The following is a 12,564-nucleotide window of genomic DNA, read 5'->3' as shown; positions in this document are numbered from 1 at the left end:
CGGATGGGTGACTGAATGGGAAGTTGTGTCGATGTTAAATTAGGTGATGGGATGGGTCATTTCGGTCAAATGACCAAAATGCCCCATTCCCTCAGCTAATTTAACATCGAGGTCCTTGTTTTTTAACATATGTTAAAGAAGGTCTACCGCATTACATTTTGACAATGTGCGATACGTGGCATACAGTTGATCCATCTAACCTATTTGTGATGGAATAGGCCGTCTGTGTTGTGGGAAAACACTTGCTAGTATTCAACCATTTGGGATTGATGAATTCATCACCGATGGGTTCCCTAGTGTGGTCCGTGTTCATCTGATCATCATCTACTTCTTGTGCTAGCTCGATGCTATGCTCGATGCTAAGTTTCGATTAATTGATGGCGTTTTATGAACACGCCACCATTTGCTGCCATTTCCGCACCTGTTTCCCACCACCCTGCTATATTGCACATATGGGAACGTGACGCACGGAGGTGACAAGCGTAGCCTGTAGCACATCCACCTTTTCCAAGCATGCCAACCCACCAAAGCGCCGCTTCTGCCATTAACCTCATCGACGAGGAAAACGAGTAGGCGCCACGGCCCATTGAGGCCAAGGCGCTCCCCGGCAATGCGATGGACGATGTTGTGATGCACATCATTGTCAGGGTTGTGCAGACCTTTGGCGCATGGCGCTTGAGTGCCGTGGATCAAGATAGGCATGTCAGCGCTGACAGGCTGTAGCTCGCCGCACAACACGATTGATGGCGCGCCGCAGAGCAAGCTAGGCATGTCTGCGCCGATAGGCTGCGGCTCGCCGCACGGCGAGACCGTTGGAGCGCCGCAGAGCGAGAGGCGCGGCGCGCCACATAGCAAGAGCGGATCAAGTGACGCTTTCCTACTGTCGACACGGCGCCGCAGCTGGGTACATTTCCCGTCAGTACCCCCATTCCTCGCCAAGAGTGGGCAGAGGCCCTCAGCGCCGTACTTGCACCAGAGGCCGGCCACGTCGTACTTACACCGGACGCCCGCTACGTCGTTCGCATGGGTGCCGCCGTTCGCCTTGTCTGCAGCCCGCTGGATGCCAATGCGCTGGTCCATGGGCTCGACCGCCTCCTTGGCCCAGGTGTCCACCTGGGCGCGGTAGAGTAACATGGCCATCGCATCCTCGAGCTGGTGATCTTCGATGAAATAGCCAACTTGGAGCTCAAGATCGCGCTCCACATGTACCGCGAGCATGTCGACCGCTTGGACGAACGGCTGCACGAGTTCAGGCAGAGCCAAGAGCCACCCTAGGTAAGGGCTGCTGGTCATGGTCTCATGGACACGTTTTATTTTTGAAAAGTCGTTTCGACGTGGATAGCTATGTATTCACAACAATCATAGTATTGCTCTGTTTCAATGTCTGTACTCTGTTTTCCATTCTTACATGTTCTTTTTCAATGTGTGTACATATGTTTTCCATTCCGTATATGTGGATGATAACATCTAGATTCAAATTAGTATACAAAAATAGATAGAAAATGGAATTCATAATATATATATATTAATTGTTCATTAGATCATCACAGAATATATATATGTATATATATAATATCATCACATACACGTGATGATACTTAACTACTAGGTACAATGCATAAAATAAAAAATGATCAATACTAAAACTAATAATACCTCCCGGGGCCAGTATTCCAGCAGCCCCTCGCCAACAGCTCCCTGGTGCGTCGCGTCTTCCCAGTGTGGAGGCAGTACTCCGACTCCTCCGCCTCGCAGCGCTTGACGTACTGATCTGCCTCTTGCTGGCGGACGCGTGCGGCAGATCTTGCCATTTCATTAGGCGCCCATCGGAGCTCCTCGTCGGTGGCACGCTGGAGCTTATCGGCCCACCTCCACACAGCGATGAGGCGCCCATCGCCTATGACCTCCCTCACGAAGTACCCGTCTTCATACACCTCCTCGGCATGACGATGCGCCCGCCCCGAAAGCTCTACCGCCTCCTTTTTCTTGGCGGCATCACAGGCTTCACAGGCCGCGTGGTACCTGGCTTCCTCCTCCGCCATCTCCTTCTTGAACGCCACTTGCCTGGCTTTCTCAGCCGGCGGCAGCGACTTCCACAAACAAAGATTGTACTGACCCCAAAACCAATCCAAAGTTGGGGGTCCGGCGCAACCTCGTCAGGCGGCGTGTAGGGGTCCTTGTCGCTGCTAATCGAGTGAGCGTCCTCGGGGGGCGGCGACTCCTCGTCGACGCATGGGCAGACCGGCGGCGCCATGGTAGAGATTTGAGAGAGAGAGAGAGAGGGCGAGCGAGGGGAGGATGTAGATGAGAATGCAGGCAGGACGACATGAGCAAGGTAGTATTTATTGCTGGGCGGAATATATATCGACGGGGACAGTACAAAATCCGGTCGCTAGAATTTATGAGTACTGTAGTTTGAATTACACACAATTCCTGCTGCAAAATCCGTGTGTGAACATAATGGCTAAAATCCCTGTGTGAGCATAATAGCTGACGGTTTCCAATGCAGAACCATGTATGAATAATGATCCCCGCCACTCACCTACCAAACCTCGAGCCACGAGATAGACTGCCAATCATGTGGGGCCGGTTGTCTTGCCAGATCTTTACATTTTCTTTTTTGAATACCAGATATTTACATCGTCTGATGATTTTTTAACTCACACACAAGTACACAAAAATATGATTTTTCAAACCGTTTTGGCTAGGCGTTGCATGTAGATGTAGTTCAAAATTGAATTACGATCATTAAATAGTTAGAAAATCACTCAAATGTCTTCAAAAGGTCGCTCACCCTTGGAAATTTCCAAATTTTCACATGAGAGTTGTATTAGTGCATGTTAAACATAGGAAAAAATTTGAAGGCCGTAAGAGGAAGTTATCTCCCATCCGTCAGCAAGCATGCATTGTTCCCTCTCGGAACCACGAACCTTCTAGTGAGTTGCTCCGGTTTGTGAGGGGTGTGTGTCCAAACTTTCGTCAAACAGGCCAATTTTTTACCACATCATCTTGGTGGCATGACATTAAATCAAGCAAGGTTTCATGTTTTTCTGATCATTTTTTAATTTTTTGGAATTAAAATGCCATGGCATGCATTCCATACATGTACCCATGCCTTGACACCAATATGTTTGAAATTTCCTTATAATTTACTGCAAATGGAATTAATTTGCACACAAGTACACAAAAATATGATTTTTCAAACCGTTTTGGTTAGGCGTTGCATGTAGATGTAGTTCAAATTATAATTATGGTCATTAAATGGTTAGAAAATCACTTAAATGTCTTTAGAAGGTCAAATGACCCCTGAAATTTACCAAATTTTCACATAACAGTTGCACGTTAAATGTAGGAAAAAATTTAAAGGCCGTAAGAGGAAGCTATCTCCCATTCGTCATCAAACATGCGTTGTTCCCTCTCGGAACCACGAACCTTCTAGAGAGTTGCTCCGGTTTGTGAGGGGCATGTGTCCAAACGTTCGTCAAACATGTCAATTTCTTTACCACATCATCTTGGTGGCAAGACATTACATCAACCAAGGTTTCATGTGTTTCTGATTATTTTTCTATTTTTTTGAATTAAAATGCCATGTCACTCCATGCATACGTATGCATGTGTCCATGTCGTGAGACCAATATGTTTGAAAATTCTTTCTAATTTATGGCACATGGAATTAACTCGCACATAAGTACACATATATGATTTTTCAAACCTTTTTGGTTAGGCGTTGCATGTAGATGTAGTTTAAATTTAAATTACTGTCATTAAATGGTTAGAAAATCACTTAAATGTCTTTAAAAGGTCAAATGACCTCTAGAATTTTCCAAAATTTCACATTACAGTTATAGTAGTGCACGTTAGACATAGAAAAAATTTGAAGGCCGTAAGAGGAAGCTATCTCCCGTTCGTCATCAAACATGCATTGTTCCCTCTCGGAACCACGAACCTTCTAGTGAGTTGCTCTGATTTGTGAGGGGTATGTGTCCAAACTTTCGTCAAACATGCCAATTTCTTTACCACATCATCTTGGTGGATGACATTAAATCAAGCAAGGTTTCATGTTTTTCTGATCATTTTCTTATTTTTTTGGAATTAAAATGCCATGGCATGCACTCCATGCATGTGCCCATGCCTTGACAACAATATGTTTGAAAATTCCTTCTAATTTACTACACATGGAATTAACTCACACACAAGTACACAAACATATGATTTTTCAAACTGTTATGGTTAGGCGTTGCATGTAGATGTAGTTCAAGTTTGAATTACGATCATTAAATGGTTAGAAAATCACTTAAATGTCTTTAAAAGGTCAAATGACCCTTGAAATTTACCAAATTTTCACATGACAGTTGTATTACTGCACGTTAAACGTAGGAAAAATTTGAAGGCCGTAATAGGAAGCTATCGCCCGTTCGTCATCAAACATGCATTGTTCCCTCTTGGAACCACGAACCTTCTAGCGAGTTGCTCCGGTTTATGAGGGGTGTGTGTCCAAACGTTCGTCAAACATGCCAATTTCTTTACCACATCATCTTGGTGGCATGACATTACATCAACCAATGTTTCATGTGTTTCTGATCATTTTTCTATTTTTTTGAATTAAAATGCCATGTCACTCCATGCATACGTATGCATGTGTCCATGTCGTGAGATCAATATGTTTGAAAATTCTTTCTAATTTACTGCACATGGAATTAACTCGCACACAAGTACACATATATGATTTTTCAAACCGTTTTGGTTAGGCGTTGCATGTAGATGTAGTTCAAATTTGATTTACGGTTATGAAATGGTTAGAAAATCACTTAAATGTCTTTAAAAGGTCAAATGCCCCCTAGAATTTTCCAAAATTTCACATTATAGTTGTAGTAGTGCACGTTAGACATAAAAAAAATTTGAAGGCCGTAAGAGGAAGCTATCTCCCGTTCGTCATCAAACATGCATTATTCCCTCTCGGAACCACGAACCTTGTAGCGAGTTGTTCCGATTTGTGAGGGGTGTGTGTCCAAACTTTCGTCAAAAATGCCAATTTCTTACCACATCATCTTGGTGGCATGACATTACATCAACCAAGGTTTCATGTGTTTCTAATTTTTTTGAAATTAAAATGCCATGCCACTCCATGCATATGTGTCCATGTCGTGATACAAATATGTTTGAATTTTTTTCTAGTTTACTGCACATGGAATTATCTCGCACACAAGTACACAAATATGATTTTTCAAACCGTTTTGGTTAGGCGTTGCATGTGGATGTAGTTTAAATTTGAATTACGGTCATTAAATGGCTAGAAAATCACTTAAATATCTTTAAAAGTTCAAATGACCCCTAGAATTTAAAAAAAAATTCACATTACCACTATTAGGAAAAAGCTTACCAGTAGCGTAGGTTTTTTGCATACCAATAGCGTGGGGTACCGCACTACTGCTATGGCGCTACAACTATTTTTTAGCAATACCGCGTTTTTTATGCCACGCTATTGATAAATAGACATACCAGTAGCGTTGGTGCAAACCACGCTACTACTATTTCGCAAATGCGCTACTACTAACGGTACAGTAGTAATGCGTCTATAATACCCCCATGCTGCTACTAACTAATTTGGATTTTAAAAAAATCTACCTATTCCAGTTTAGACATACATTTCATAGTACTCATGTCACATGCATTTCATAATAGTACATGTTCTGCATATAGTCAATCATACATATTTGATATAGACAATTAATGCGCATATATATACAATATACGCCACGCGTATAGGTCGTCAGCGTCGGTGCCTCCACAAGCCCGTGTTGATGTCGTCGGCATCGCTGCCACTGCAGCACCGTGACCATGTTGTCGTCATCGTTGTTGGCGCCGCAGCACCGTGATGATGTTGTCGTCATCGTTGTCGGCGCCACAGCACCGTCACAATGTCGTCGTGGTCGCTGCAGCAGCCCTGTGTCGATGTCGTCGTCGCCGCCGCTCCAGCCCCGTGTCGATGTCGATGTCGACGCACTTAATTGATGTGAAATGGATAGGAAGCATAGAGCAGATCAATGGTTCAAACTTTCAAAGGCTTGAGGTTGGATTTTCTTTGGTATGCTTACGAAAAAGAGCAGAAAAAACAAAGTCATGCTGCACTCTAGACTACATCATTTTGTTCTATGTTAGTGATGTCTTGTAGACAGTTAGCTTATTTATATAACTCAAATTCACTTTATGTATACTTAGTAGATTGGTGCCAACCAGCTGAACACCATGAGGAAGAGGGTTACCTAAACAGACAGCACCAGTAGCAACGAGGAATAAGGAAACCAGGAAGTAATCTCTAGTTTTTATTTTTTAAGTGAGCATTTTACCACACCTCATGTTTCCCGTGAGGGAGGCTGTTGTTCATTTTGTGATTCTCTTCTGCCAAATGTTTACCATGAATAGTTTCATTTTTATAAAGCTAATTTCCCTTGTATTTTTCTCATTAATCCATTCTAGTTATTAATTGGATAAATCCCATGAGTAAGAAAGCAGTGAAACTAAATTTAGGGTCGCATACCTGGGCATTCTCACTCCTATGTATATATGCAGATAAAAAGCTCTAATAATAAACCCAAGAACCAATATATGCAGCTAGTACATTCTCCCAGATTTGTCTGCTAAGAACATGCAAATACTGATTGTAGATGCCTTGGAGCCATCGCCTACAAAAGAATGAGTAAATTGATAAGAACATGCTCCCTATATGCGGAAAGTGGTAAACCTATCAAGTTAAGAGGAAGAGGGTGGGGAGAGGGGGTCTGGGCAGAGGTTTCCTAGACATATTAAATCCGCTACTCAATTGTCTATAATTAATAGAAACAGTATACATATTCTTAATTTCCTGGACGACATTGGCCTCAGAAAACAAACTGAATGAGGAACTTAGTTACAGTGCAACCTAAGATAACCTATTCAAGCTGAGGTCTCATACTCCTGGAAATTGCTCACACTTAACCTACAACTAGAACGGTAGGACCTATGTTCACTAACAGTTCAAACTTCACATGATTTGTGACTGCAATTAGAATTCTGCGTTCTAGTTGTAATATTTGCTCAAAGAAATATCTAGCACCGAAACTCTGTCGGTTTCATTTCCAAAATGTCAAGTAATTACCATGAACCAGGGGGTATCTAGGACAGGGCGTTTTCACCAAGAATCATTGCTACAAGACTGTCTACATACATACAGGCAAAGCAATTTTCACCAAGAATCAGCTACCAGTCTAATATAATCCCCTTTCCAATTACTCAAGGAGGAACTGATGAAAAGACAAGTTAACTAGCTGGTACAAAGTTAAACCTTTTGAGATGGACGGATGTCCTCTTCACTCAGATCTGAAGATGTTGGATGGATGCACCCAGCAGCTTTGACGCGGACGGGGATGGAGGAGAAGATATTTGCACAAACCTTCCCACTCTGTCGCTATCTTCTACCTGTAAATGAAAACAGACCTTACTTATCAGAGAAGCAAATGTGAAATTGTTCAGATTAGATGTATTCAACAGATACACTTCAATCATAGAGCTCAATATCTACTAGCTTAAATTCAATGCTTTACTCAAGACTGAGATATCATACTGGACTCTGGCTGCACACTAACTACTCTGCGAGGTTTCCATCTAAGAAACTATCTACAGAGATAGTAAACGACTAGTCAGAATACCTAAACAACAAACTTTGTGCTAGAAGAGTTGCTGGCAGTTACAGAGCCATTCTACTTAAGCTAGTAGGAACCTTGCTGTTGCAGCGTATTTGGGGGCATTGGACATGGTGTCCATGCCGCCAGCGACGACAGTGTTGTTGATTCCCAGCTGAATCAACCACAAGCAGGACAGCTGTAAGGACCAGGCCAACAAGCAACAACATAAGTATAAGGTTTGGTAGTCAACCATGTGGCTACTCCATTGAAGGCACGGAGCTACTACATCTCTTGCATATGTAAGCACTAAGAAAAATAGCAAACGAACCCCACAACCAACCTGCACGCACGTAGCAGGCATTTCTTTTGTGAATCTATAAACGAACACGCACGGGACTAGAAAAGCAACAAGCAAAAACCTAAGAATCAGAATCAGTACAGGAAGCATAGAAGGGCGTTTCCCCCCAATATAATTAAAAAGATGAACACAAGCGCACTAAACTAGCAAGAAATTTACTGGGTGTCAACGCACTATGCAATAAATTTAGATGACACAGCGGAGCGAGCACAACATCAGGGGCTTGATCGATCAATCAATCGATCGGCGCTCGCCATCGTCTGGCCAAATCGGAGATGGATGGGGAGACTCCCCCACGCCGCCGACAAAGGGAGTCCAATGGGCCGACTCCCCGCCGCCGCTGACACAGGGAACTGCCGGAGATGGACGGGGTGAGAGGCAGGGGAGCAGCGGCATGCGTGCTTGCATGCTTGCATGCTTACCGTTGTGGCGCGAAGGGCCAGACCACGACGATGACGCTGACAGATGACGGCGGGGAAGGAAGAGACGATGCCGCACGGAGCCCGGGAGCCCGGCCTTGGCCGCTGCTTGATTGCTGGAGACGCCGAGCAGTAGTTTCCCATGTGTGCGGGGGCTGGGAGAAGAGAGGAGGTTGAGGAAGGGGAGGCCGCCGGTGGAGAGGGTCTCGATCTAGATCTGTCTCGGGGTGGGTCGTGTGGGAGTGGAGTCGGCGGGTGGTGGCATAGCAGCAGCGCGGTGTGTCCCACATACACTACAACTATTTATCTAATAGTAGTGTAGGTTTTATACCCACGCTGTGACTATTGTTTGTTGACGAGTCCGGACTAGGGATGGCAATGGGGCCCCATACCCGCCAAACCCATGGAGATTTCATCTATTAGGGGGTGGGGATGGGCGAAAAACATCCCCATGGGAATATTTACAAAACTAATTTATTCCTCATAGGGTACAATGGGGATGGGGACGATATCCTATTCCCCAGACCCAATACCCATCGGGGACCCGGTTAGTAACTGTGACACAACGGTCAACCTTAAAATATTCACAAAAAAACTTGCAAAAACAAAAAAAGCTCTGAAAAAACCTTAAACCTATCTCACATCCTCACCTCAGCTGCCACCATGACCAAGAAGTAAGTACGACCTAGATAGGCATTAGCAGGACAAGGACAACACCATTTATGTATGTTGATTATAGGGTGTCATATTATGTATATGAGTATTTGTTTATGGGGATGGGGACCCTAATGGGGCCCCGTTCCCCAGTGGGGCATGAGTATGGGGAAATTTCAACCCCAGACATGTAAACGGGGATGGGGATGGGATGATAGGGAATAGATGGGGATGGGGATGTTGTAGGTATCCCCATAGGGGATTGTCCCCATTGCCATCCCTAGTCCGGACACAAATCATTTAATTAGTAGTAGCGTAGGTTTTTTGTGCCCGCGCTACTAATATGCCATACCAGTAGCGCGTTTTTTACCCCTGCTACTGCTAAGTAGCAGTAGCGCGGGCCAAATAACCTACGCTACTACTAAATGTCTATCTATAGAGGTTTTCCTAGTAGTGTACAGTTGTAGTAGGGCATGTTAGACGTAGAAAAAAAATTGAAGGCTGTAAGAGGAAGCTATCTCCCGTTCCTCATGAAACATGCATTGTTCCGTCTCGGAACCACGAGCCTTCTAGTGAGTTGCTCCGGTTTGTGAGGGGTGTGTGTCCAAACTTTGGTCAAACATGCCAATTTTTTTACCACATCATCTTGATGGCATGACATTACATCAACCAAGGTTTCATGTATTTCTAATTTTTTTAATATTTTAGAATTCAAATGTCATGTCACGTCATGCTTAATTGTGTCATAACCGTTAGACCAATATTTTGAAAATTCGTTCCAATTTACTGCACATGGAATTAAATCACACACAAGTACACAAAATATGAGTCTTCAAATCGTTATGGTTAGCTGTTGCATGTACATGTAGTTCAAATTTCAATTACGGTCATTAAATGGCTAGAAAATCACTTAAATATCTTAGAAGGTCAAATGACCCCTGAAATTTTCCAAAATTTGACATGATAGTTGTATTAGTACTACAAAATTTCTCATTCATTTAAAACACCATCCGTTTGCACTTTCTTCCAAATTCGTTTTCCGCAGCTAATAAAAAATATCTACAACATCACACACAGTTGTTTTCTAGGAACCGTTTGCAATGAAAATATGTGGGTCTATTTAAGTCTCCCTCCTTAAGCTTTGCTGGCTTGTCTGCTCTAGTGCCGGCAACCCCCAAATCCATGAATCCCGATCCCCATTCCCAGACCCCCTTCTTGCAAAGATGACGCTGTGGAAACGCTTCGTGAAGGCCCATACCATGGCCGCGTCCCCCCCCCCCGAGCGCCGCCGCCTGCGCCGAGAGCGCGGCCGCCTACACCGAGAGTGCCACCGCATCCGCATTGAGCGCGGCCGCTTCCGCCGAGAGGGCGTCTGCGGCATCCGACAGGGCAGCTGCAGCAGCTAAGACGGCTGCAGCTGCTGCTGCGACGGCGGCTGCAAACGCTGAGAGCGCTCGAGCTACCGTCCGTGCCGCTAATGTCACCCTGGCTCGGGTCGAGGCCATCAACGGCTAGATCGAGGATGCACACGCCAAGATATTCCAGGCCACCTCAGACTCCAGCATGCAACCCACGTCTGAAAAGTCGGCGGTGGCCATGGAGCACCTGCTTCCTCATGAGGTCACTGAGCGGGAGCTGGAGATGCAGGAGGCGGCGGAGATCGAGGAGCGCTGGGAGGACGAGTTGCGTGTGGCCGAGGTCGAGTTAGAGAAGAGTCTGTCCGTCGAGGAATCAGCGGTGGAGTACCAACGCGAGCTCTGGCGTATCCACTACTACGAGTACTACAACCTTGAGGGCGGCGCCGAGGATGAGGACGTAGTCGACTTCAGCAGGGGGGACGCGGAGTCCACCAGCGGCGACATGTCACCAGGACAAGTCATCGACATCTCATCTCACACCGGCGATGCATAGGCTGGTGCGGCGGCGGATTTTTAATTATGCGTGCTTAGGCTTTATTTTTAATGCTGGTCTTTTGTTAGAGCAATGTTTAGGTCAAATGGCTCTGTGTAATTACTAAAATTGCTCGATTCAGTAAGTGTGCTCTGTCTGCTGTACACTCTTTTGTGTGCCCAAATTAGCAAGCGATGTTAAATTATGCAATGACGTACCCGGGGAAATTTCCACCAAAATTTGAATTATCAAACTCATCCCATGCGCGTAAAGAAGAAGAATCGTTTGCGACGCACACAATCGTTCAAAGTGAATGGTCCGGCGGCACCGCGCGCAAAGTTTCCCTCCACATTTCCAAAATTTTGGCCCACCGCCAAAATATCTACCCCCGCCCCCTTCCCCCCTTCCCCACCCCCTTTTCTCCCTGACCACAAGTCACATTTCCCATGTTTCCTTCTTTCTTCCTTCCTTGCTAAGCTATAGCCGCTTCCTCGCTCTCACTACTAGGAAAAGGCTTATACATAGAAGTTTACCAGTAGCGCGTGTTTAGAACCCCACGCTACTGATAAGTACTAGTAGCGTCTGTTATAAAGCGCGTTACTGGTACAGCTTAGCAGTAGCGTGGGTTTCCTGCGGGCACGCTACTGGTAAGTTAGCCACACCACACCCCCTAGCCAAAAAATAGTAGCAGCGTTGGTACTCTAACCAGTGCTACTGTTAAGAAAATAGCAGTAGCGCCTGTCCACCTAGACGCGCTACTGCTACTTCTTCTATGTGTAATATTTCACCAGTAGCGTGGGTTTTGGACAAGCGCTATAGCTAGTTTTACTTACCAGTAGATATTTCGGCTGGCACACATAGCAGTAGCGCACTTTGGTGACCCGCTCTACTGCTATGGTCGCTAGCCAAAATATCTGCCACCTTTTTCCCCTCTTCTTCCTCCCCCCTTTCTTTCTCCCCCTTCCTCTTGCACTTTCTTGTTCTTCAATGCTTCCCCTCTTCTTTGCCCCTCCTACCCCCTCCATTAATGCCCTCCCTCCTTTATCTTCCTTTCTTTTGCCCCTCCACCCCGTCTCTTCTTTGCCCCTCCACCACCCCCTCCATTAATGCCCTCCCTCTTTCCTCTTCCTTTCTTTTGCCCCTTCTCCCCTTCTCTTCTTTGCCCCTCCATCACCCCCTCCATTAATGCCCTCCCTCCTCCCTCTCATAGCTCTCTCTCTCCTTAGCTAGTTGGAGCTATATTTATGTAGGTCCCTCACTATCTAGATCTACTAGCTAATTATAAGAAGGTGCTCGATATCCCTCTCGACCAATAGGTGAGCAAAAAAAGAGTTGTGCAAGACTGGAAATATGTGTGCTTGCGATTAGGACCGAAATTATGTGCAATAAGAATATACCGAATTGTGTGTGGCATGTGAGTGACATGAGTTGCCTATGTTTTGCCGAAATGTCGATTCAATTCCGTTTCGGCGAATTTCGGGCAAACTCAGTATGTCCTATGTTTAGGGAAGGCCATGCCGAATTTTTGTATGAATTTGATCCATGCATGCATATATACGTGGTTATAATATTTGCTCCACCC

The 12,564-nt window shown here is 45.1% G+C and overlaps 1 long non-coding RNA gene across 1 annotated transcript; it reads right to left on the bottom strand.

Moving 5' to 3' along the window:
• Positions 1-5,646: 5,646 nt before the first annotated feature.
• On the bottom strand, positions 5,647-8,724 carry LOC123135815 (uncharacterized). Its single transcript, XR_006466270.1, has 3 exons — positions 8,442-8,724; positions 7,322-7,455; positions 5,647-6,683 (listed from the first exon to the last, which is right to left on the bottom strand). It is a non-coding gene; the product is annotated as an uncharacterized lncRNA (long non-coding RNA).
• Positions 8,725-12,564: the final 3,840 nt, after the last annotated feature.

The sequence above is a fragment of the Triticum aestivum genome, chromosome 1A, assembly GCF_018294505.1.
Source record: "Triticum aestivum cultivar Chinese Spring chromosome 1A, IWGSC CS RefSeq v2.1, whole genome shotgun sequence".
Classification (NCBI taxonomy): domain Eukaryota; kingdom Viridiplantae; phylum Streptophyta; class Magnoliopsida; order Poales; family Poaceae; genus Triticum; species Triticum aestivum.
This window is presented reverse-complemented; position numbering and strand designations above follow the sequence as displayed.